Source organism: Melozone crissalis, unplaced genomic scaffold, assembly GCF_028551555.1.
Source record: "Melozone crissalis strain CALT ecotype California unplaced genomic scaffold, PUWL_Pcris_2 ptg000005l_1, whole genome shotgun sequence".
Taxonomy (NCBI): Eukaryota; Metazoa; Chordata; class Aves; order Passeriformes; family Passerellidae; genus Melozone; species Melozone crissalis.
Genome location: NW_026535783.1, coordinates 36,688,217 through 36,715,264, shown reverse-complemented (window position 1 = coordinate 36,715,264; position 27,048 = coordinate 36,688,217). Strand labels below are relative to the sequence as shown.

The 27,048-nt window shown below is 40.2% G+C and overlaps 1 long non-coding RNA gene across 1 annotated transcript; it reads left to right on the top strand.

Moving 5' to 3' along the window:
* The first annotated feature begins 12,276 nt into the window (after positions 1-12,276).
* LOC128943467 (uncharacterized) lies at positions 12,277-24,386 on the top strand. Its single transcript, XR_008483727.1, has 4 exons — positions 12,277-12,363; positions 17,731-17,933; positions 19,009-19,131; positions 21,885-24,386. It is a non-coding gene; the product is annotated as an uncharacterized LOC128943467 (long non-coding RNA).
* Positions 24,387-27,048: the final 2,662 nt, after the last annotated feature.

The following is a 27,048-nucleotide window of genomic DNA, read 5'->3' as shown; positions in this document are numbered from 1 at the left end:
TTTTATGTGTTGTTGTGTGTTGTTTTCTGTTGTTTGAATGCCTTTATTTACCTCTATTCTTTTTAGGATGAAATGAAGGAAACGTTTGGTATGCTTAGAAGCATGGCAAGTTTGCACTCTAAAACTGCGAAGCAAAAGCAGCTTGCTGAACTCATAGTTCATGGAAGAGTTGACCAAAATTAATAGGACTAAAGAATGGCCATCCTAATGGTAGACACATTTTTTTGGTCTTCAGTATGCAAAGGAAGGTCCTATTTGAATTCTTGTTCATTTGAGCAGCTGGCAGCAAACATCTGCTTATCTTCTAGCAGAAGCAGGCCTTCAGGCATTTTCTGGCACTTTCCGAAAAGTGTCCTTCGAACTGCAGCCCTGTTAAAAATGTAGTTTTTTTTCTTTTTAACTCATGTTAGTCTACTCTGAATATATTGTGAACAAATATATCATTAAATCCAAGTCCTTGATTAAGATTCAGAACATGGACAAGCAAAGGAAAGTTCAGCAACTTTATTAGTGTTCCCTCCATAATCTGGCTTGATCTCAATCAAGGCCTTCAAGGCCAGAGTAAAACAATACAAGACCCACTTTGTGAATGTATGTGCTTCCTTCTGCCAAGAGACCTCTTCAAGACAGATGAGCTGGCTATAAGCATTCAAAAGGTCAAAGGAAAATAATCTACTGAGAAGAAGCCTCAGGACGAAATCTGTCCAAAACTGAAAATATCATTAAAACACACTAAAAATTTTTGTTGACTGTTCATGTAGCAGCTTAGAAATGCCTTACCTGCTTTCATGGTAAAATCCTGATGCCTTCTGGATTTGTTGGGTTTTTGCTATCCCAAAAATAAACACCTCTCTGCAGGCAACAGGTTGTGATGAAGTCTGTTTGGGAGCAGTGAGAGCTCCAGAAACCCCCAGCATATAGCATCGTCCTGCAGTCACATCAGCATGGGTGCAATAGCCTGCACACACTCCACCCCCATTCCCTTTCTCCAGGGATTTTTAAGGCCAGGGGGATGTAGCTGCAGCAGGGACAGGACATTACCACTACTCATGGTGGTTTTGCATCTAAGACACAGATGAGCCAGCAGGGCCCATGGAGTGCCTCAGCAGTAGACTCGGAATTTTTGCAGCATTACAGCAAGTACCTCTCCTGTGCAGCCCAGCCTACCCAAGACTCCACTTTAAGTTTCTGCTCCCCAGCAACCATCCTGTACCCACAGAGTCCCATTGCTCTTTTTAGCTCAATCCCAGATGGGCCCTTGGGCAGGCAAGAAGTGTTGAAGCACTTGCTCATCACTTGGTCACTCAAAGGAGAAGAGTTTTGTATCTTCTGCTTTTCTCACCTAGGCACGTATGGCCCTGCAGCATGCAGTGTGTATCAGAGCAGAGGTTCAGTTTAAAAGCAGTGAGTGGTGCCATTTTTGTTGCCTTCTGTTCACTGCAACTGTAACGGTAAAGGTGTTAGTTCAGGTTGCACAACAGGCTTGTTAAAGACTAATGAGCTCCTGAAGCTCCCAAAACATGTCAGACTTGATAGTCTGTTTAGGATCACTCATGCACAGCTCAGCAATATCCTTCCATCACAGCATCTGAAGATCTCCCAGCTTATCAGTGCCTACTTCCTGCATAAAATCCACAGAGAGTTGCGAAACACTGAACAGGTCAGCAAGGAATATGCAACGTAAGTCCTGGACCTGCTACTGCTAAGTCTCAACAAATTTCCACACCTGATTTCATAGTGAAGAAGTCTTTGTGTTAAATGATTCATATAACTTGAACAGCATCTTGATCACTGTATTGCTTCAAAGGTGATTCACAGTGCTTCTTGATTGTTCCCATTGGTATTTTTAATGGCTATAATAATTTCCTTTTTAAATGGTGAGAAAGCTCATGTTTAAAAAAAGGCCTTATAAAGGACAAAAAGAAAAAAAAATAATGGATCTACTCAGAACAGGGTAGGCAGAGTCTACTTAACCAGCTCCCAGGTTTGCTTACCAAAGCAGCTTATAAATATTTGTCATAAACCATTGGTTCTGGCAGGAAAAGTTTCATGCAAGAAAGAAAAATACTTGCAGTAAACACCTGAAGAACTACCCAATTAATTTCTATGCTAAGAGCCCCATACTTCAACCTCTAGAGCATAAATTGACATGCACAACAGACACAGAGTTTCTTCAGCAATTCATGGCTTTTGAGAGTTGGAAGATTTTAGGGCTTGGGTCCATTTTTATCAGTGATTGAGTAAAGAATACTAGTTAAAAAGACCATAAGCAAAACAGTGGAGAGTAAAACAAATGTTTTACTTTTTTGAACTGATAATCACATCATGCAAATAAATGCATTTTAACAAGGAATAACAATTTGAACTAAAGAGCATGTGCTCTTTATGGCTGCAATCTGTATCAAATAGAATGCAAGGGAAGAAGAAAGGAATAAGAAAAACCAGGGAGTAAGAGTATAAAATATGCTGTAAAAATTAGACATGTAGCTTTGCTGTCCTCCTGTCTGACCTTAAAGACGAAACTGATACTTGGAAAATTGTTTACACATATTTTGAGCACTTCCAACATAGAAGAAGACGTTTCTTGGCCTAGCAGTTCTTTGTTATGATACAATGACTGCTAATGTCATGGAAAGTCCAGGTCCATCACTATTATCCTGATTTTTGTCTTTGCATTTCTTTTCTGAAACAGTTAATTTAAATACATAAAAAGTGATATACTGCTATTCAGTGTGTTGCAACATGGGCTGACTGCTGGTTCATTAATCTGAGTTCTCCAGTTAGCCCAGTTAGGAACTGTTGGGAATGGCTAAGTAATTTATTGATGATTAGCAGGAGTGGGAGTATTAATTTATACCTGTAACTCCCAGGGTAGTCTCCTGTTCAGGGTAACCCAGCTCCTTCTTTGGAAAGCTGAGGCTGCACAAGTAATAACAAGGCATTCATCACCTTCTGCTTCAAAATCTGAAAGCAATTTACAAATGGTCAATGATAGCTGATCAAAGGGGGAAAAAAATTTCCTCTCCTGGCCACTTTTCTGTTGCCCTTCTACCCGGTACTACTAGCCCTGGACCTGTGTAATATTTAAATTGAAGCTCTTTTCTTCCCCAGCTTGATTTGGCAGGTCAGAACCTCCCAATCTGGCAGAGGCGATCAACTTCACCCTTGAAGCAGACAGCTCTTTGCCAATTGGTTTTTGCACATGTAAGTGTCCTCTAATTTCTGAGCCCTGCAGAGACAGCAGATGCTCTCAATATGTGTGAGAGCAGGTGAACAGTATGCTTTGTCCATGTAAGAGAGAGGAGAAAAAACATGGAAATGGGAGCCAGCACAGCCTACAAAGCTGATGGAAGCTGAACTCGTCTTCAGGCCCCAAGTAGGGCTGAAAGGCCTGGGGTATCCACTGAGAAGCAACATGGAAACATCTCTTCTCAGCACGCTTGTGTCTTATGGCCCAATGCAGATGTTTCCCTCCCTCATCATGCCCCACCGTATTCCAGGGACAGACCAGCTTCAACACAGCTGCCCGCACAGAGGAGAGCATTTGCCTTGGCCCTCAGCCTCATGTGACTGTTGGGCACAGTCCTGGCAAACAAGATGTCCCTGTCCTCAATTGTCTGAACTGATTTGGCTCATTCATGTTCACATCCTGATAGAAGTGACGAACATAACTCCTTTTCACTGGCAAATGCTGTGTGAACTGCTAACAATAGGCCTCCTTTTGTTCTGTGGTGAACTGGGACAGTCCCATGGTATGCTTGCAGAGGTGGTCTATCTCCAGCATGTGCCATGGTCTTGGTCTACGGTGAGTGGGAAAATATGTTAATCACTGTGATGGCAGGCTCCTGTCATTCTGTTCATCAAAAACGGCACAAGCTGCCCACATTCCCATATTCCTGTGCTGCTATGAATTCAAAGCACCCAGTCACCAATGAGAGAGCTGCAGCACTGCCTGTCTTGGCATGCATGGACTAGTGCTTGTGATAAGGGGTGCATGACCTCAGGAGCACACCCTCAGTATTGGGTGAACATGCTGGCTGGGAGGTGCCACTCATTGCCACTCAGGCAATTTGATGTTGTTTGCAGTGCAGTGAGCTGATGACTGCCTTTGTCCCTGTATCTAAGTCTTTGCCATTTTTTTGGATGTTCTGTGCAGCTGCTTGAGGTCAGCTAGCAGTGAAGTGGATGACTCCCAGATGAACCAGAAATGGACATCTTGTCTCTGCAAGACATTGTCTAACTTCAACCTGGCATGGCAACCAATAAATCCTTCAGTAGCATAATGTAATACCTGTCCTGGTTTTATTGCATCTATTAAATCTATGGCTTGTCCTAGAGATGAATCATTCTTTGGAGATACCTCGTGTTTGACTCAATTTCTCATCCTGGTGACCAGCTGGATGGCAGTAGCAGTATTTGCACCTGTGTGCCTCACCACTGCGGGGGGAGATGCCTGCTCAGCCAAGTGCGTTCTCATAGCTCTTGCTGAGGTTGGTTTTGACAGCCAGACATCAGCATAAGGAGAAATATACTGACAGTGTGGTGCCAAATGGGCAGAGGAGCAGTCCTGCACTCCTCATGCAAGCCATGCTTTTGCTGCAGCTGATCACTATTTCTAACAGTGTCTCTTTATTCATTAAGGGATTTTTTTTAAGCTATGTTGAATTAGTCTATTAAGAGCACCACTGACATGCCCATCACCTACAATTAACATTTCAAGAAACATCACAGCCAGGAACAGCAAGCGTTAGGAGATTAAGTAAAATGAACCTGTGGATCTCATACCCCCTGCTCCCCTCTCCCACTTCAAACCAAAGTGCAGGGAGTCTGGCACAGAATTTGTCTTCCAGGTCCTCAAAGCAGTTACACATATAAATCTCTGCAATTGATCCATTATAAGCTCAGGTCATCTCTTTCTGCTTTGGATTTTCTTTTTTACTGCTTTGTGATTTGGGAAATTATGTGTGCAAATGTCACTAGCACCAAGGGATTTTAGCAACCCAGAATCTAAAGAGTCCTGGATAAGAGAAAGCAGATGGAGACTAAACATGGTGTCTTCGATTCTGCAGAGGCCACGGAATAAATATGCACTTCGCTTGGTTAAAATAATACCTATTGGCAGTAATTGTTGTTGGGTTGTTTGCCAGTGGGAGTCTAATCACTCTGGCAAGAGCTAGGTGATCCACAAGCTGTTACAGTGTGCTTTTGGCTCATCTTGTGTTGTACAACCTCACAGATTTTCATACTAGAAAATTATGAAGGGATCAGTAATGTTTACAATATGAAAGAGATATCAGCTTTCCCAAACTATGCAAAATTCTATTGAACCATCATACAAATTGCTTAGTAGTTACTTTTAGAATAGATTTGCGGTTAAACACCTATGTGATTATGACTCGGGGCAGGGTCCAAAAATGGCTTTCCCAAGTCAGAATGGCACGTAAGGCAAATTTGGCTGTCAGCTCTTTTTACAAAGTTAACATTTTCCTTAGAAGGACAGAAATACAGCCAATGGACATGAACACTCTTGATCTCAAGCCAGTGGCACCAACAAACTAGCCTAGCCTCCACACAACTAGCAGCATACAACTGCAGAACTGGAGTTGTTGAGGACTGTAGAATCCAAACCAGGAGAGTGGGGGCTGTGATGTGAGCAATGGGAATGTGTTTTGAGACCCTGCCCAGGCATCAAACCCTGCTGCTGTTTTGCTTTCCAGAGGTCAAAATCCAGGAATCTCAGTGGAACAGGTTGAATGTTAAAAGATTTGGGAGGGGATTAGATAATCTCATGCCAGACTAAGAAACTGAGCCACAGCCAGCCTGAAAATCCCTGAAATTGACAGTCTCTATCAGTACTTGGAAATGCTAGCAAAGCTGTTGCATATAAACTGAAAACAGCAGTACTAGTGAAAGGCAGAAAAGTGCACCTGCTATTATATTGATCCTTCTGGCTGTATGGTTACCTGCTCTATCACTGACAGCATTAAGTAACACTGCCACATTGAGGTAACCCTTCCATTCTGTTATCTTCTTTTCAAAACATACCAGTGATTAAATCTATGTGGGCAGCCAGCATCTTGGAAAATAATGCAGCACAGATTTATTGTTTTACTCTAAAAAGACTGCCAACTGCCACCTGGCCTCCATTCTCACCCTGCAGCTGGCAATTCCCTGGTGAGCAAGACATACACATCAGCTTGTTTTCTAGTGGTGCTTAGGTGAGGTTAATGCTGGCCACCTTCCTCTTACTGGTTACCCAAAGTTAAGTTTCTGCATCTTCCACTTCTTCTCTGACATGAAGACTTTGTCAAGAGAGATGATTTACCATGGAAGTGCCTCTTAAATAGGCCATATTCAACACACAACAGTATCTGTACAATAAATACAATAGAGTACTACTTATAATGCATTATTCTGCATTCATTGGGTGATAATTTGTGCAGAGGGCTGCAACTAACTCTTATTCATTCAACTATTGGAAAGTGATTATTCAAATGAGAAATGCTCTGGGCTTGGGAAGGAACACAACTGACAAGGGATTAAAAAGGTAGAGCTCCAGTTGCTAACATAGAGCCACTGATGAGGTAGCCATTCTCAAAGAGGCTGACACACCCATGTTGAGTGCTGGATCAAGCCTATACTCTCAGAAAAGTGCAGACTTTTTGTATGTTGTAAGAAGGCTGAGTTTTATTTTGTAGGAGATCATTATTGGTATACCCAGTTGCTGCCAGACCTCAGAAAGAGAGGATACACAGCCATAAGCCAGGCAGAGGGAGTTCAGCCAGGTTCCCTTCCCTGACATGGGAGGCATGAAAAGACAACTAGAAAACCAGTGATATTTACTTAGTTGTGAGACTGAAGACAAGATATTATGTGTTTCACACCAAGGCAAGGATCTTCTGAGTTTGGATTGGGCAGGTCACAGTTGAGCCAGGCCACCAGGAACACCTCAAAGCAAATGTACATTTTTGTATATTTCCCAGATCAAACAAACAAACAACTGTTCTGCCTCAGACTGGAGTACATGACACAGTGCAGATTTTTCCAGCCTGTTGCTCTGCACTGGTAAGCCCTTGCATCTCATTCACTTGTCTCTGACACAGTGGGACTTTCAATATAGAAGTGTGCAGACCAAGCTGTTCTATTGTTTTGTTTAGTTGAACATTATGTTGGGTTTTTTTTTTTATTTTAAAGAATACTGTGTATCATGCTTTGACACTTGTACAGATTGTGATAAACTGATTTTCTGGTTCAGTGGTTCACTGCTCTATTTCACTATGAGCAGGGGAAGGAAGATCTGTAATGAATATCTATAATGAATATCTTTCACCTCTCTCCAGAAATAAGTGGTAAAAATTTCTTTGATGCAATTGGTGAGACTTGCAAGAGATTAATTATGTTCAGGTGCTCCAATGCCAGTCTGAATGATTTGATTGAATGAGCATGGGTGCTGTTGAACAAATTTTCCATTCATTTCCTCCTTCCTCAGTTAAATAATTGTTGTGATGCGCTAACACACCCATATAAATGACACCCTGAAGACAGGATAATTTACCTGGCAGTTCTTCCAAACCCAATTCTACTTGTTATCTGCACAGTGATTAGTATTTACTGTTGCTTGTGGTGCCACTGAATGAGCTCAGTGAGCCACTACCACAAGGACCTCTGCCCCTTGCCGCTTCACTGATGCCTGTCACAGCAGTATGCTCAGGAAAAGATTGCCTTCTCACATGCTTATTCATCCCTTTATCACAACTGTTCATACAGTTACCACTGGAGTTCTATTTCAATTTTAAAAATTCTAAAAAAACCCTAAATAACACAGAATGTAAAAAAAAAAAAAAGTTATCAGTGATGCAGTTTAATACTGTCTTTTACTTGCTGTTGTTAAAAATGCATTATTTCAGTGAAGAACTAGGTCATTTCTATGCAGTTGTACAATAAAGCAAAAAAAATTACAGCTATAGGAAGTATAGCAAAATACAGTCATACTCTGGGAACAAACAATACAAGGTTCAACAAAACAGAAGTATTTCACCTGCATGCAGAGAAGAAGTGGAGACAAAAGAATTCCTGCCTTTATTAAATTTCATAACATGAAAATTGATAGTGTGTGCTTAGTCTTCAAGAGAAGTGCACTATCCACTGGTGTTCCCTCACTGTCAGACAGTTCCTTAAGCCTTCCTTTAAGTCAGTGGAAATCCTGCTGTGGCTTTCAGACGGCTCTTAATCGGACTGCTGTTCATAGAGAGCATTCACACACCCGAGGCTTGCCAAAATCTCCCAAGAGATATAAGGTTTCCACCAGAAAGAAACCTCAGACACTCTAGACACAAATTTATGTCTTTTCCTATGTCTGAGATAATGGCTACTTTACTGCTGAGTTGCTCATCAAGCTCATCAGCTTTGCCAGCACCAACAGAGGCAGGAATAGAGAAGAAACAAAATATCATTGAGTCCCTCAGCAAATCCTTACTCCTTAAATGTTGCATTTATCCCAAGTAGTACTGCAGAACAGGACTCATTTCAAAGAAAGGCCAAAAAAGCCCTGGTTATTGCAGCAGCTATCATGAAAGAAATGCCTCAGTAGCACCCTAAATACAGTCCTAAGTTTTCAGACCTCAGGAGGATAAAATGAAAAACTGACAAATCCCAAGTGGTATGATGAAGGTGAATATTGCTTGATTACATTTTTCAGGATGCAGGTGCTGAGAGCAACAGGAAACAGGCAACAAAATAAGATAACCCTCTTCAGTTTAGCTGTGTAACATTACCAAAGCTTCTTGTGGGCAGTAGGAATGAAAATGGATTGAAGAATTGCTGGACATTATATTGGAAAAAAAACTGCTGAAAAAATTTTAAAAGTAAGACACCATTAGACTGGGGAGGTACCCTAACAACTGGTTTACATCCCACATGAGGGTGGAAAAAGACTCAGTTTATTGTGTGCTCCTCCTGTCCTTGTCCTTCTCCAGACACCTGCTACAAATGGGTCCTGGAGCTGGCATACCTTTGATCAGTTAGGGTACAACCACTCACCTAGTTACACTTGATTTTCAGCAGTACAATTGCTGACAATAAGACTTTCTCATGTATTGTGACATATTTATTACAATGCTAACAATGCTTTTTAACATTAGTATCAACAAAATATTGCTTCTGAAGGGAAACTAGTCGTTGTTTTTTTAAAAATACATAGTTTTGTTGATGAACAAAAAAGATCTGACAATGAAATTCCAGGTATTTCATGCAAACTCAATCTTAAATAAAAGTCTCATTAAAATGGAGATAAAAGGGATTTAAATAGCTCGTGTTCTTCGTTCTTTAACTATTGAGTATTCTTTGAAATTTTTAATGGCTTTGGTATAACTGTTTTTCTATTTGTTACTTTTTGTCTCATATAAAATTTGCTTAGGATTTACTGGAATCTCTAGTGAAAAGGACTGTAGCAATATGTAATGCACAAAGTACACAAAGTGATGGAAGAGAAATATTTGTGGTCACACACTTTCAGTTATCATTGAGCCATTTTCTTTGAAATTACCCAGATGCTCAAGTCCTATCTCCAAAGTGACTTAAAAAAAAATCTCAATTAGGTGTTTGTTATAGTAATGACAGGTTAAAGTCCTCAAGTTTTTTGAGGCAACTCAAGAATTATGGAACTACATTGAAGATATAAATGGATGTCTACTGTATAGTTCCGCTATTAAAAGTCAGATGGAAAAAAAAAAAATGCAGATTGTATAATCTCTGTTCAGGTCCCTTTGTTGCTTTGCAGTGGTCCCCAAAGTCTCCCAGGTTGAAGGTCTTGGCTTCAGGTGGTACTGTTACAATATGGCAGGCTTCTTATACAGAAAGATGATCATGTCCCAAAGCTTTCAAACCTGTAGATTATATGTGAGAAACAGGTTGCTAATGTGTTGTATATGCATTTATAAATCCTGTCTCCATAGTAAGTCAAATGAGAAAATGCTCCCTCTGCATGGATGGGCAGGACAGCTCAACACTGTCTTCACTTTTGGAATTTTAAATACAACTGCAGCTCCTTTTAAGCTCCTACATGTTTATTCATGTATGTTCAGAGTATGTTCTTATTTAAACAAAAACAAGCAAAATACTGACTTTCCCAAAAGCTTCTTAAGCCTGGGATAGAAAGAAATATATATGCCAATAGCCAGTTGTCATGCAAATTATTACATAATTTATTTAGACAAATAAGAAAGAAAGAAAGATAACAACCCTAAAAAAACCCCCAACAAAGCTTGCTGCTGTTTGTTACCACCATGCTGCACAACCCACAGTGCATAAACAAAATATTCATAATTATCCTTAAAAATAAAAGCAAGGATTAAAAAAAAAACAACCTAAGTAATAGAGAACAGCCACTTCACTGGTGTTTCTGAAGATATTTTTTGGGTAAGAGTTGTAAACAGAGGCTTACACTGAGAATAGCTACTTAACTGGCAGGCTTGATGTTATCTCAATGCACCAGACAGAAATAAATACTATAGATAAATGAACAAAGATTTTAGTCAGTAGTGGATGCCAGACTGATTTCTGGGGATAATGTAATCAATAAATAGCAGAAAAGAGTGAGGACAAGTGCATCTTATGCCACAGAAAAACATTTTAAAATCACCTGTTTATCAGAAATCATTTAAGGGATTGGATTGAGACAAATGAATAGTAAATCACATAAATCTTTCTGCAAAAGAACTACTCTCATTCAAAGTAAGACAGAGTCTTCATGTTTATGTAGCCTGAGTTTTTTGTCTTCAGAAACACTGTTGAACAAGAGCATTGCTTATTCTTGATGCTTTTGTGGTGTCCTCCACTTGTCTTTTTCTTTGTTCACTTGTCTTAAGCTCTGAGTTTGGGAAGATAAATAAACAAAAAAAAAAAAAAAGACATGTAGAGTACATGAGTTAGGTGAACTGGAGGATGCAGATGCAGAATATTGCAGATGTGACAATCCATCTCAGCAGGACATGTGTAATGACTCAGGCAGAAGGGGTGAAAAACCTTAGCAACCTGAGATAAACCTGACCTGTAACGTCAAAAAATCAGGTTTCTGTGAAGAAACATTTGATTGTCTTAAGTAACTGGGAAGCTGTAGGATGTTTCACACTGTGCAGGTCACTTGTGCTCGAGCCAGCAAGGGATCAGAAGCATCTGTAGATAAGACTAACAGAGTCAATCTGACACAGGCATAAGGCAGCCAGTTTATATGTTGCCTATTTTAGAAAGCCACCATTCATCTTGTTAAGCTATTTATACAGTGATAATATTCTGAATATAGAGATATTTGTACTAGGAGTTTCCTTATCTTATGCACTAAATAAACATTGCGTGCCACCTTAATTGTATTTAGCAGACAGCTAATTTATTCCCAGCTGATCTTGGGAAGCTATAATTCATCTCAGACATGTGAGCAATTGCCTCCTCTTTCTGTAAGGAGAATATCATGTAGATATGCTGCAGGATACTGGGATATTTGCCATAATAATCACTGTCGAGTAATGAGCCCCATCCCAGGAAGGTTTGACATAAACATTGTGCTCTTTCAGTACAGTGACATAGTACTTACAGCTCAGGAGTGTGTTGTCATTATAAACTGAATCATAAATAGATTCTTTTGCTATTCATACTGATTAATAACCCTGTATACTGTAGGGCAAAGGGACTAGAGCAAAATTATTAATAATGGGAATTAAAAGCTTTTCTTAATTCTGGTACCCACAATACAAAAACAACAAAAAAAAATTATTACATATCTCCCAAACTATGAGCAAGGCAACTCACCATTACATTTGCATTTGACACACTAGTTTAAGCCAATGCTTCCTTTAAACTCTTATATATTTATTCCTGTGGTTTTTATAGTATCGTGTGGTCTGCTGATCATGTAGTTCCACCTCTCATAACTATTTCCAGAAAATGAGGGCAGATATCTATAGAGGCAGAGTAACACCAGTAGAACCAGGGAGACAGGGATGTCATGCATGGTTGCACAGCCATTCTTAAAAAGCAATACAATGCAAACATCTGGAGCCAGCTGGCGCATCGACACTCAAATTGTACAACATCTTTTGGAGCATCTTTTGTCAAAGTAATCACAAAGCTGCTTACAACTTTTTCTGCTACACCCCAGAAGTTGTGCAGGGGTCTGTTGAGGGTTAGGTTTCTTTCCTTTTGTTCCTTTTTACTTACAGAATTTTTTCCCATAAGTTGCTAGGAAACACTAACAACTGGCTACTTAAGAAAGCAAAAGAAGTGGCCAAGCTCGGAGGAGGACATCTGGTTGCACTTCTCTTATCTGGGAGCTTCTCTCCGAGGGTCAGAGATACCGCAGGAATTGGGCAGGTAAGGGATGAGGCTGGGGCAGCTGCTCTGTCTGTCTGTCTGTCTGTCTGTCTCTCTGTCTCTCGCTCGGCATGAGGTGAGCCTCTGTTCGTGAGAGCAGCCACTGAACTGAGCCCTTATTATCGCCTCCCTCACTAACAGAGGGACCCATCCCCGACTGTTGGGGTGCCTGGGATCCTGAGCTCGCCTCTCCCTGCGCTGCTGGGAGCCGGGCCGCCCCTGCCCTGCCCCTGCCGCTTCTGCAGCACTGCTCCGAGTTTTCACTGCTCTGCAGCCCACACCCCCTGCCTGCCGAGACCCTGCCGTCCCGGCTTGGTGCTCCTCAGAGCCCTGCTGGGGCACCGGGATCGGCTGCCCCAAGGCTGTGAGGCGAAGCCGCTCCTCCCTCCCTTCCCGGCCGGGCCGAGCCGCCATCACCGCACGCTGCCCAGCCCGCGCCACAGCGCCCCCTGCAGGCGCGGGGAATCCCCGCCCCCGCCCCGCCCCGGGAGCAGCAGCGCCCCTGCCGGCCGTGCCCGGAACTGCAGCGCAGGGAAAGGGCCCGCGGCCGAGCAGGCCGGGACTGGGCCCGGGGCCTGTTTGGAGTCGGTGCCGCAGCCGTGGGTGCTTGTTTGCTTTATCTTACACACCAGTAAAGAAATGTTATTCCTATCCTCATCTCTTAGCCTGAGACCCCCTTAATTTCAAAATTCTAATAATTCAGTGGGAGGGGGTTTACATTTTCTATTCCAAGGGAGGCTCCTGCTTTCCGTAGCGGACGCTTGGCTTTCAGAGAGGTTCCAAAACCAACAGGTTCCAAACACTGCTTTGCCCAAGTAAATGGGGAAAACAGAGGCAAAAGGCTTCCTTTAAATAAAAACCCAATGCAATTTAAAATTACATGGTGCTAGCTAATTTTTCCCAGTTGTTATGAGGATGATAGTTTTGAACATTATTAGAAATACTATAGAAGGAAATTATATTAGAGCTGAAATTGAGAGAAAATGTTCATTGTGTCTGCAGCAAGTGAAAATTGCCTACCAAAAAATTTGGTACACCAATAAAGTCTTGTACTTTCCATAGTAGTAATTGCATTTTATCTTTATCTATTAGCTCCCTCTAATTAGTGCCAAAGCTGTAATGATGGGTGAAATGAGCTTGAAGAGGACAGGTGGCCATCATTACAATCTCCGTGCATTGTTCACAGAACCTGAAAATCTCACCAGAAAGACAAAGGTTCATAGTAGATTAACAAAAGCAGTGAGGTTTGGTTGATAATCTTAAAACTGCTAGATATATTACACAAATTCTTGCCAAGAGCTTCATTTTGTTTTACGGCAGTTTGAAATATTTTTTTCTCTGTTTTGGCCTTTTATTTTAATTTCCTCCTAAGGGTGTAGGAAAAGACTGCTGAGTTCATCTGCTTTATGTCAGTCAGAAATGTCTCTGTACAGAAAAGAGGGAAAGAAATATTGCTAATGGAAAATACTGATTTAAGGAAAAGAGCAAAATTATTATGAGCATATGATAATTTCTTCTCAGTATTTGAAAACTAATAAAACCACTGAAAATAAACTATTTAAAAGAGTAATTAAATCCATAAAACAGAGTTGATTGAATTTTCAGTTGCTTTTGTAAAATTCACAAGAAAAATTGCTTAGTAACAAATTTTATGGAGATGTATCATTTTTCCAGAATTTTAATTCACAACAGATTTTCTTCCTTCCTTAAATTTTCCCAAAGTACTTCAACTTCACTGAATGAAGAAAGACTAGTAATGGACCAAGATTTTATAATGTTTATCAAAGCATATGACTATAATTTTCAAAAGGATTTCATCATTAGTTAAATCTGTGGCAGCTTCTGAAATTTGGTGCATTTTCCTGATGAGATTTTTTTTTAATTACACTTTTTTGATGGCAAAGGATACATTTAAGATTCTCTTTCTTCTAATTAAATTTTGCTGACATTTTAGGGTACAATTCAATTGCTACTGCGCATTTGATGTGCCTCAAAAAACTTTAACAACCACTAAAAAGATTGTTTTACTTTCCTTCACAGATGCCTTTGTACTGTAGAGAAAAGAAAGCAGAGCGAAACTAGACTGAATTCTGTTGTCTCACTCTGGCATGGCTCAGAGTGTGCGCCGAAGTCCAGGACCTTTCATTTTTGTATGTAAAATGTTAATTTGTCCCAAGCAAGCCCACAGAAGTATTTGCAATGAGGTGACTGCCTGAAGTCAAGTCTTAAATCAAATGGGACATTAGTAATCAAAAAGGTGTTTAAGGATCCATCACAGGCCATTACATTTCATCTAGTTTTTACAGTTACATTTTATACCTGTAAGTATTTTGGAACTATGGTATGTCACATAATTTTATAACTAAATATTTTTCAGTAATTTATTTTTAAAAAATAATAATTATTTCACTATTTATTAATTTTAATTATTTTCAATTTTAATTGCAATAGATATTTGCAATTGTAAAAATACCCCATGCATTTTACACCAGCACGGAAAATCACATATACACATAAGCAGATGCACAAGTACCATTTAAATTTCTGTGCTTTTTGTTATAATCAGCATGTTCTTAGTATAATGGTACATTAGAGTAAAGTATCCAGAAAATTTTTGTAAATCAATTATCATTTATCAGCTATGCAATAAGACCAAACAGGTCTGTATGCATGTGTTTCTACACAAATAAATACAAAAAAACAGCAGTGATTTTTCTAGTCAGCAAATTGTATCAGCCTATGATTTTGCATATAACTAAGTAAACTGCTCACTCTTATGGAGGGCAAGAAGGGATAATTGTGTTAAATAATTAATTAACAGGATGATAGTGTAACAATGATATCTGAAAAATATGGCAGAATTTCAAGGTCTCATCTGGAAATAAACTGTACCAGTGCTTTTGCTGATTACATTTAGATATAATTTCCAATACATTAGAGAATTTTCTATGCCCTTCAGGAGCTAGGAACGCATCAACTCAAGGCATTTAGTTTTGAAAGTATTTTAAATATTACCAAGGAGACAATTTTCTTCCTGTCTGATGATGTCCTTTTGGCTCCAGTATCAAAATCATTACATGTGTTTTGTAACCATAAAACCATATCTGAATGCCTCATCCTTCACAAATGCAAGTTAAACTTCACTTGTGATTAAATTTGAATGAAAGGATATTGCTAATTTCTAACAGACTTGATGGACATCTATCTTTGTTGTGATGCCTACAGAAATTGAATCCCTCAACAAATAAACCACTCTGCACAAAAATGCTAATAAATGGGAGAGCTTTATGGGTTGGAGAAGAAAAGTGTGTTCCCCATTGTACAAAGCACCTGCAGCAAGGTGCAGCCAGCTGATGTAGTAAACAATGAGACTGTTTTTCAAATGAGAAAATCAGCCTTCAGGCCTCCATCTACCTAAAATAACTGGTTTTAGGTATTGCTCCATAGAGGTTCTACAGGGACTTGTGGCCTGTTCAGCACTGGAGCAGTGCTATGCTCAGGTACATGTACAGCCCCACAGATATGAGTACCAGCTCACAGGCTTCCTAACAATCAGTTTGGAAAGTCAGATTCTTTGAAACATGCACCTTTCTGGGGACAAGCTATCCAGGACAATTAAACCACGAAGACTCCAGAAACAAAAATCCTGAAAACCAAGTGCCATGCATCACTACGTTGTGCCACTCCTGACATGCATGGGACACCAGGTACAAACCATTTCTCAGCCACCTGCAGTGCTTCTGGCCCTGAAATTGTCCTGGATGCTGCTATTGCAATGAAATTGGTGTCGAAAACTCATAGCCAACTCAAGTCTAAACTGGCAACTAGATCATTAGGGCAGCTGTGAGAAACAATTTATGAAGTTTAAGGCCAGAATTAGATCATCTAGTTTGACCTTGTGTACATCACAGGCCATTACGTTTCATCTAGTTATGACTATATCTTGCTCCATTAACTCTGTTTTATTTATGTGTGCTCTTCTGTCAGGCAGCTAGACCTAAAGTCAACACAGGGAGAGGCAAATACTTGTCACTCCCCTTAGAACAGTGTCTAATCATTGATCTTGGATCAAGTAAGGAAATATGTGTTTTTATCTAAATACATTGGACCTTTTTCCACATACTGGCTTGTCCACTGTATCAAAGATTATGTACTGTATCTTCTGATTATTTTTGAGAGATTTTTTGTTTGGATTTTTTTCTTCTGAGCATTCCAAAATTTTCTGAGAAGATAAGGAAAATTTATTCTGGTTTTGTCTGGAAGATGCTCTACTTGTTTCAGTCCTATTATGAGTTTTGAGTTTCTTTGGGTTTTTTCAGTGATATTTTACAGCTGTGAAGAATTCTCCTAGTAGTCAATTTTGCACTGTACAGAGAGATAAAATTACCTTAATCTCCTCTCCTAATCATTTCTTCCTTGTTTATACACTCATTGCTCTTATTAACTTTGTTATCACACCAGTGTAATTTCTCATGTCGAATTGCTTTTTGCATTGTGACCTCTAATGCTCATTGAGAGCCATTGAGCCCAAGTATATGTTTTCATGTACTCTCCTGCCCACTTTGCTCTTAAGCATACAATCTAGCCCTTATGTACATCCAGGGCTCTGTTGTATGGATTTTTTTTTTCATCACTGTACTCATTTCTCTGGTGAGCAAAGGATCAAACTGCTTAGTATGCTCCCATAAATGGTTTGTTTCAGCCTCAGGCTGAAAATGATCACATTAGAATTGAAAGTGCTAATGTACCACAAAGTAACCCTGGGGTCCTAAGAATTAAAGGCATATTTAGTACTTGGTCCTGGGACCTTAAAGCATTTGCAGTTCAAAAGTTTAAAAGTGGTCAAAAAAAAATAGGGTCTTGCATGTTGTTGCCATTCTTAATTTTGAGTCCTCCAGATCTGTGAGATTACATTTTCTGTACTATTGCCATTAAGCCTGAAAACATGAAAAGAAGAAAAAGACAGTTGCTTATTCTAATTAAAATGTAAGATATTAAAAATGGAGCTCCTACCCCATTGAATTGGATATCCTGATGGACTTGCAGGAGCAGCAGAACTGCAGAGAATTATGGAAATGCTTTCTTTTAAAATCTACTATTTTCTCAAGTAAATTTACAAGGCTAACTTTGTAAACAAACAGTTAATGGGAGATAGGCATCATGGGATTTCTTTGCTCATGTCAGTTTGTTCATCCTGAACATAAGGTCAGTGATCCTCCTTCTCTAAGACTACATCGCATCTCCAAGAGATATTATGTTTTGCATTTATATTGGCCACAAAGTGGAATTACCAAACAAAATGAACATTATGACCCTTGCTATAAGCATATTTCATTTAATCCTCTTATCCTGCTCTTTGTTTCACAGAGGTGTACTTCAGCTTTCGAATGCATCATTTGAAAACAAGAGATGGCATGCACTGAAGCTGGGAAAATACCATGCTTCATAAATTGAGGGGAAAATTTGGCCTTCATAATGGAAAATTCAGAGTGAAGTCCAGACTTTACTAGAGTCAGTGGAAAAACTCCCATTGACCTTACAGGGGTCATGGGTCTGCTTTACTTTCTAAGGTGAGTGTTGGAGAGATTCTAGTCTGTGTCTCTCATGTTTTCCTAGGTTATAGGCTCACCAGCCTCCAGTCTGCAAAGCAAAAAATTGAGACAAATCTAAATAATTATCTTCTCTAAATCTCCAGCATCTCTCTTCGATACAAGCTACACTGACATACTTGAAAATAAATCCTGATATTCAGCCAACAGACCACAGAGCAGAACTTTTAACTTCTGTTTTTCAAGATAAGTATATTTTTCCCACTCACACCAAGCTTCTCTTTCTCCTCTCTAAATGACAGGCCTGGAATTGAGGTTGCAGATCCAGGGGCAGCCTGCTTTCAGCTCTGACATGAAAGTTCTTGGTGAAGCAACTATGGGCAAAATAGCTGTAGTCTTTGATGGATGGATGCTTTCCTCCCTGTATTGCTCCCAAGGCACATTGCCAGAGAAAATCATGATTCCAGGTGAAGGGATTCCAGTAAGAGTGACTGATGAATGTACTCTCTGTTGAGTAGATGTGCTCTCTTTGAGTTAGAAGAGAGTTACAACCAATGCTTGTTTCCCTGAACATCCCGTGGTTATGTACACTACTGCACATAGGCTATTATCTCAAAGTTCTTTCAACCAAAAAAACAGCAAAAGTCTTGAGGTGGGCAAGAAGTAAACTTCTGTTCCCCAAGCATATCAAAGGTATGTTTGGTGAAAAACTTAAGAGTGCTGTGACATGGAGCTACATCTGGATAGGGCACGTGAGGGCTGATGCTGTCTGATTTCTGGCCACAGAGAAGAACTGCAGGAGCAGAGTGCAAGGGAGAAATGCTGCCCTTGGACCTGCTTCTGGTTCCCTGCAGCCTTTCTCCGTGTTTGCTGCTAGATGGCTCATTGTTACACCTCCCGATGCCTCCCTATAGGAACCTGCTTAAGTGAAACGCTATTTTAAAAATTATTTTCCTTCTGGATCATCTTGTTTGGGTGATCCTTTTTGATTTATCAAGGAGAAAAAAACAAACCCAAACCCAACCCAAAACATAAAATGGCACAAGACACAACTCTTGTCAATTGACATAAAATAACATTTCTCTTGTGTTTTCAGCTGCCACTCAGAGAGATGGTGAGGAGAAAGCACTCTTAATCTGTCCATCCTGAGCCAGGAATTAAATAGAATTCTTGGATGCAGAAGCTCTGGCTTGAAATTCCATCTGAACAACATTCAGAGGTTGGATTAGAGACAAATGCAAAGCTTGTAGAATTCTTACTTGCATGAAGATTCTGCATGTTCTTGTGATTTCAAAGTCCAAACTCTAAACAAAGCATTTTTATGTTCCAAGAAATGTTTCTTCATTTTCTTTTTCTTCAGTCAGCAGTTATATCTAACAAAATAGATATAACTTTAAAAGTCACTTTGGTTGATCCAGAAGTTAATCTCTGAAGTGCTACACAAAGCAGACCAGTGGCCAAATCTCCAGCTGGTACCAATCATTGATCCTCTGTATAAGTCAGCAGCCAATGGGGGTAGATGTCAGCTTTATAATCTGTTTGCTGCTGTTTCCCTGGTCTGCTTTGCACAAGACAAGTGGGTACTATCAGACATAGAAAAAACACAGACCCAGACTTTATTTTTTGTGGGTAGTGACTCTGTGCAGGAAAATTTAAGGGCAGGCCAGGCACAGACTTTCACTTGTGTTGTCCAAAAGTGGAATATAAGTGCTTTTTCCTCACTATACTTAAAACTTAAGAGAGGACAAAGACTAATTCTAAATTGATTCAGACTCTGCTTACTGCATCTGTCAGGGTCTCCTGGGATTCTCTAGCAGTCCTAGTCTACACAAGTCCTGGGACCACTGCTGTCCACAGAAGTTTTATTTAAGCTGACAAACTGATGCTCTAAATTCAGCCTTTTCTTAATATTTGGATAAGGGATACACATAATGATTCTGCTCATGATGACTGGGAGTAGTTAATCCTGTGTTGTTATGAATGCTGGCTGCCCACGGGGACCCCTCCTTGGACACCATGAGTATTAGAGGTGCTCTCTTCATGGCTGCTTCGTACAGGGCTGGAGAGTATAAAAGGTGAGGAAGCAAGCAGGCTGGTGGAAGGATATGGGGTGGCCATGGCTTGTGCATGTATGTGTGTATGTGCATGCAAGCAGAGGGACACTGGCAGCTCAGGGATGGGAGTTGCCTCCCTAGTTACCCTGTCCTCTCTCTGGCATCTCTAGATTGAGCATGTGGGTGTGAGAAAAGCTGTCCTTGAGAGCCCTTGTGGATATTGAGTTACTACCAGGAGCCCATTAGCAGTAACACTATTAATCTTCTCGCAGACATTTAGAGAATAAACCACAAACCATGCAAGAGCAGCCAGTAGGGAGGGATGAAGCATTGAAAGGTGGCCTATCTTTCCGAGCCCAGAGGAAAACCACAACTGCAGGGCTCTACCAAGTAGCAAGTGAGCTGTGATCCTGCATGACACTGGCTTACCATCAGGGCCAAGGTTAAAAAGTGAAATGTGACCTACAGGAAGACCTGGTCTTGCAAATGTCCCAGTTCATTTGGCTCAGACAAACTCAAGGAGCCAGGCTTGGACAGAGAAACATTGGAAAGACGGAGTGGTGAGCGCAAGGTCACATAAGCCTTGATTAGACTTCTGAGGGTTTGCTCCTGATGCATTAATTTTTTTTTGTCTTTGATATGAAATGCATCAAGGAAGAAGAATTTTGCAGGGAAAGGTTGTTTATAAAGAGCATATGAAGACTGTCCAGGAATTGTGCCTTTAACTGGTGCTCTTATCTACCACCTGCTCCTTATTTGTCTCTTCAGTGTCCTTTAAATATTTTTCACTAATGCTGTTGAAGGATCATGTGATTATTTAGCAGCTACTTAGGATATCAGGAATTAACATGTATGTAACATCATTAAGATGGGCGTGTCTCTGTCCTTGGGTGGCTTGACTTCTACCTCACTTATCATCATCTCCAGCAGAGAAAACCTATTGCTTCTAGTCTGACCTCTAAGGCAGAAAAGAAATTCCAAATAATGTAAAGGAGGAAAAATCTCACTATCCATCATATTGAAAATATTGGTGACATCCTCTAGGTTCACCAGAACAGGCAAAACCTGAGCTTTTAGTCTTTCTTGGTATTATGGGACATCTTTTCTTCTCCATGTTTCTTTGGCAGTGGGAGAGGTTACACAGGTTGGTATTGTCTAAGAGTATGGATATTTTCACAGTGACAAAACGAAGTCAGAAGTCAGTGCTTTTCACCTACCTCACTGTCTCTGGTGGTGTTTATTTCAGTTCCATGTAGAGAAGGATGGGCTCCTGCTTGGTGAATCTAAATTCCCTTGTAAAGCAAAGATTAGGTCTTCAGGATCATGGTACATGGGACATGCACACCTTAGTCAAAATATAGCTGCACATTGAAATGCACAAGGAAAGTGCATTGGACAGGTAAGCTAGAGGTGCCCTGACTAACAGGGACATCAGAATCTGTCCTTAAAGGCAAAAATTTAAAGAATGGCCTGTACTCATCTCTGTCTTAGTCTTACCACAAGCACTTCTGTACAACCCAAGCAGGAGATGTGAGTTTCCTGTTGTACTATTGTGGGTTTAGACCTAATAATAGAAGCACTATTTGAAATGAATAAAAATTGACCCTAAAAGCATACTGAAGGTATCATCAATGTGAAGACAGCAATCATCTCCTGTTTGTTTAAACTGTGGTATGTACTCAAGGCCATATGTACAGCACAGATGATTAGACTACTATCCTTCTTGCTGAATATGAAAAGACTGCACATAAAAAGAGGATAGCAAACTAATTGTCTAGAATACTGGTTTCCAAGAGACAGTATATGAAGATTAATGTTTGCATTTTCCCTTAGAATGGGAGATAGTGACCTTAAATAAATTGCTCTGAATTGCAGTAATGAACAGTGAGAATAAATCAGTTTCCTCTTTCATTTCCAGCCCTACTACATAATCTCCAGCTATCTAAGAAGATTTCCACAGCTGGCATCTCTATGTCTATTATTATTTCTACATATTGAAGTTGGTCCTCTAATCAATACAATATAAACTACAGCTGTGCCTGTGGCTTCTCCTCTCCAACCCTAAGTTCTCCCCTTCTCCAACACCAGCATTCTTGGGAGCTGAAGCAGCAGGGATTGAAAACATCCATAGACATTCCCCATGTTGTTTTTTGACTCCTGGAGGCAATGGAGTGGGCAGTGAGAGCTGCAAGAGGGGCAGTAGGTCAGTGGGTAGTGAGAGCTGCAAGGGGGGCAGTGGACCAGTGGACAATGGGCTGGAGAGACAGTTTCCTTGAGAACCTGGCCCATATGCAGGCTGCCTCATGCTCACTAATTTTCACCTGCCCTAGCCTAGCAGGTCAGATTCATACAGTCTGACATGAGGATGAGGGTGACAAAACCACCATGTACTTGATGGTCAATCATCAAGAATGAAATTCCTCAGTGTTTGCCCCCCATTAGTGATGGTCACTGCCTATTAGCTGTCTTTTCTGTGTATGAAGTTGCTATTCAGGCAAATAACTGAAGGCAATAAAGCCTCAAACCAGCAGAGAGGTAAGGAAAAATAAAACTGGGGAAAAAAATTAAGGCTGTCCTTGCCGTGACAAATAGTCACAAGAATAAGTGAGCTTTATTTTTGAAATGTCTCTATAAACAAAGACCCCCACACTCAAGCATTTTTATGATTTGCGGTTTGTTTTTGCTGTTGTGCACACTAATAAGATATGACTGTACCTGAACTGCCCTAATGTTATGAATTTCCAGGCTGCTGGAAAGCTGGTAAACACAGCTGTTATCATAACAGTCTCCTCAGCAGGCAGGACAGCAAGCCTAAGCTGAGCAGCAGTTTCTCTATCATCCCTACCTGGAGAATATCTGGGAACAGCATGGATTACACGCATGAGCAACCTGATCCTGGGCCAGGGAATTCAAAAGATATGAGTCATGTCACCACACAATTCAGCAGTGGGCAAGGTCAAAGATATCAGGATGCACTAAAATCAGGTGCCAAACATGCGTAAGACAATGTCAGTATATAATTTCAAATACAGAGTGCAGCCTGAAATAAATTTATTTTTATTATAGGTTCCTTTTGGAAAAGTGCTCCTACAGTGGAGCTTTCAAATTGGAAATTGCATCTAGCACATTATCTATAGTTATTGGGCCATCCTAGTGTTGCCCCAGAGATTACCTGAATGAATAGGAGTGGAAGAATTGATGCTAACAATAATTTATAGCTACATTTTTGTCAGTATGAAGAGAGGAAAATAGCACAAGTAGCACATTGCCCATGAAATTAGCCATTAGTAATGTTTTAGTTTAAATGGTTTGGGAATGGATCTGTGAGGTTTTTGCCTTGGTGATGTATTGGGTTTTGGGGGTATTTTGGTTTGATTAATCTTACAAACTGAAAGGTGTCCATTTATGACTCTTTATTGGTTCTTGACTTAAGTGTTTTGGGTGCCATGACCTTTTGACAAAAAATTACAAGTGAGTTAAGCAACACCCTTTGTACTGACCCTTATCAGACCTTGAAATGTGAGGTTTCAAGAAGCTGCAGAGGTGGCCAGTGTATGAAATGTATTTAGATTATATTTCACTAAGTATATATCAACAAGTCTTTCATACAGTATTATCCTTCAGAATTTTGATTTAGGAAACATCAGGTAAGCTTTAAGTTTTTATTATTCTCTCTTTTTTTTTCTGCTTCCTTGTTATGAAGACACAGTTAAATAATATTCAGGATAAATAAAGTAAAGTCATTGTTTCTTCTCTTTTTTTAACTCCTACCAAATGTCCAAGCTTTTAACCATAAACTAACTTGTGAGCTCCTACTGCAAAACTGTGAGTGCCTGAAATCAACCTCTTAGCTGATAAGTTGGCGTTTAAACATCTCATGTGTTGATAGGACAAAAGAGCTTTTATTTGTGTGTGCTTTGTCTAGCCTGGGTGAGCAAACAAGGTTTTCTAATACTGGGTAGAGCACACTTAACAGTTCATGATCAACTTCTTAGAAATGTTCCAAATAGTTTATTAAATACTTAATGTGTGGTAAAATTCAATTATACACTGTTTCGCTGGTAACTACCCTTGCTGGTAAAAACTATGACTTATTTTTCCAATTTTTTCCCCTGACTTCAAGTTTCACAACTGGATTTTTGTCTGCTTGTTTCCTATCAGTACATTTATGAGTACTATTTTAAATTCGTGTTTCAGACACAGTGGTGTATTGAATAAAAGAAGCGGAAAACACCAACACTGGTACATGTTACCTCTTTAAGTTACTTTATCCCCAATATGAAGTAATCACATAATTTCATACAATTAATTCATTTACATCTTCTCAGTTTCCAAAAATAGGTGTCCTCCACTTCTCACTTTAAATGGTAGTTCTTATTAAAGCAAGAAGCTTGCTCTGATCTTTCACTGCTTGAGCATAGTTGAGTCCAGAAAATTTTCCGACTAACTTGTCCAATTTCCAAATGGTGAAAGAAGGTACAAGCTAGTTGTTTTTAAAAATAAACGGACCAATATTTAAAAAGCACTAAGAGTCTTTTTATTCAATATGTTCCCAGAACATCGTACTATTTCCAATTATCCTGCTTTTCTTCAAGCCTAGAAACAACAAATGAAAAACAGATGTCACGTTCTGTTGAAGGCTACTGATGAAATGGTAGCTGCTCTTGCTTATTGGGAACTGTTTTAGAGTTATTTCCCTCTCTTTTAGTTACCATGACAATATTTGGCCTAATCCCATGGATTTTTTTCACATCTAAGAACACTGTGTAGACAAGTGGAATTATCGTTAAAATTAATCCTGTTCAGAACTGATAAGGAATGTCTTAACAGTGCCCTTGTTTTAAATGTTGCATTCTTACTATCATTCCTTCAGGAAAGGTTACATGGAAAATACAAAACTGTAACTGTCTTTGATTATAGTAAATTGTTCTCTGAAAATAGTAGGTTGTGCCTCATGTTGCTATGAAAATATCCTTTTTGTGTTGATAATATTCCACTGTCCTACAAAAGGATGAAGTTACTCTGCCAGACTTACCTATGAATGTGTAAAGACCAGCTCCCAAATTTATCTGGATATTAAAAAATTTATTCAACATATCTTGTATTTAAAAAACCAAAAAACATTCTAGATTTGGCTTCTTTAAAAAAACACCTCTAATCTGAAAGCATTAATTTTTACATAAAAATACTATCACACAGACACCTGGCTATCCTACTTATAAGCCCCCTTCAGTCTCCTTACCAAGTTCCAGTGGGCTGAATTGTGGGCTGTTTAAAAACATGCTTCTTAAAACCTCATGCAAGGGAGTTACTAATGAGGGGAAAAGGTACATGCACTGAGTGGAAGGACACCTGTGGGAAATACATTCATCTCAGCTTTCCTTTTGCATGCTAGCAAACAAAAATCTTTTACGATGTTCAGGGTCATTTATACATGTGGAAATGAGAGTAGTGGCCTGTAGTACAATTTGCATAAGCTTACTATAAAAATACATGTAAACTAACATGACATACCTTCTACTGGGGTTTATTGCTGAATGAAAAAATTATTTGGGTTGGAAGCAACCTTAAAGATCATGTAGTTCCAACCCCCTCCCTCTGCCCATATTGCAGAGACATCTTCCACTAGACAAGGTTGCTCAAGGATCCATCCAGCTTGGCCTGAAACACTTGCAGGGATGGAGTATCCACAACTTCTCTGGGAAACCTGTTCCTGTGCCTCACCACCTTCAGAAAAGAGATTTTTTTCCAATATCTAATCAAAACTATCTGTCTCTTTCAGTTTCAATCAATTCCCCCTTTTCTTGTCACGACATGTTCTTGTAAAACATCTCTCTCCATCTTTCTTGTACTCCCTTCAGGTACTGAAAGGTCACAGTAGCATCAACCCAAAGCCTTCTCCAGGCTGGAAAGAAACAACTGTCCCAGCCTTTTCTCACAAAAGTGTTTCTCCACCCCTCTAATTATCTTAGTGTCTCTTCTCTGGACTCGTTCCAGCAGATTGATGTCCTTCCTGTGCTGGGACCCCAGAGCTGGCCACAGGGTTCCAGGTGGGCTCTCCCCAGAGCAGAGCAGAGCAGAGGGGCAGAATCCCCTCCCTGCCCTGCTGCCCACGCTGCTCTGGATGCAGCCCAGGACACGTTTGGCTCTCTGGGCTGGGAGTGTCCATGGCTGGGTCATGTCCAGCCTCTCACCCACCAGCACCCCCAAGTCCTTCTGGGCAGGGCTGCTCTGCATCTGCTCATCCCCAGCCTGTGTTGGTACTGGGGATTGCCCTGACCCAGGTGCAGAACCTTGATCTTTGTGTAGTTAAACCTCATGAGGTACCCATGGGCCCAGTTCTTGAGCTTGTCCAGGTCCCTCTGCATGGCATCCTGTCCTTCAGGTGTGTCATGAGCGCCACTCAGCTCAGTGTCAACTGCAAATTTGCTGAGTGGCGCACTTGATCCCTTTGTCTACATCATTAATAAAAAAAATTATTAACAGTGGTCCCACTACTGACCCTGAGGGATCCCACTTGTCACTGATGTCCATCAGAGCTATGAGCCATTGATCACTACACTCTGAATGCCCTTGGTGAAGCCGTGATGCCCTGAATCCCCTCCCTCTCCTTCATCTGCCTTAGCACAGCTTCTAGAAGGAACTTAGTCATAGACCTAAAAGTCACCCCATGCCTACAGGTGGGAACAGATCAGAGGAAGACTGTGAATCTGGAAAGTTTTCAACAACTGCAGCAGATAAATGTTTCACTGTTTGTGTCTGAGTTCCATAAAGTCATTCCTTTATACTATGCAGGAATACCATGTCCTGCTTTGGAAAGGATCAGAGATGAGCTAATGGTGTGATCAAAGGCCGGAGAAACGTGGTTTGGAAAAAAAGCTCAGGGATTGCCATCTATTTACTGGACTAACAAGAAGATTAAGGATTGATGTGCTATGAAATCTCTGACTACCTACGTGAGGAATTGCCACTTGATGTGTTTGGTCTGTTGGAGAAAAGCGCAGATGTCAGTGCCTGTAAGCTAGAAGTGACCAAGGCAACTTTAAAAATTAAAAGCAAAATTAGACCATTGTATGTAATTG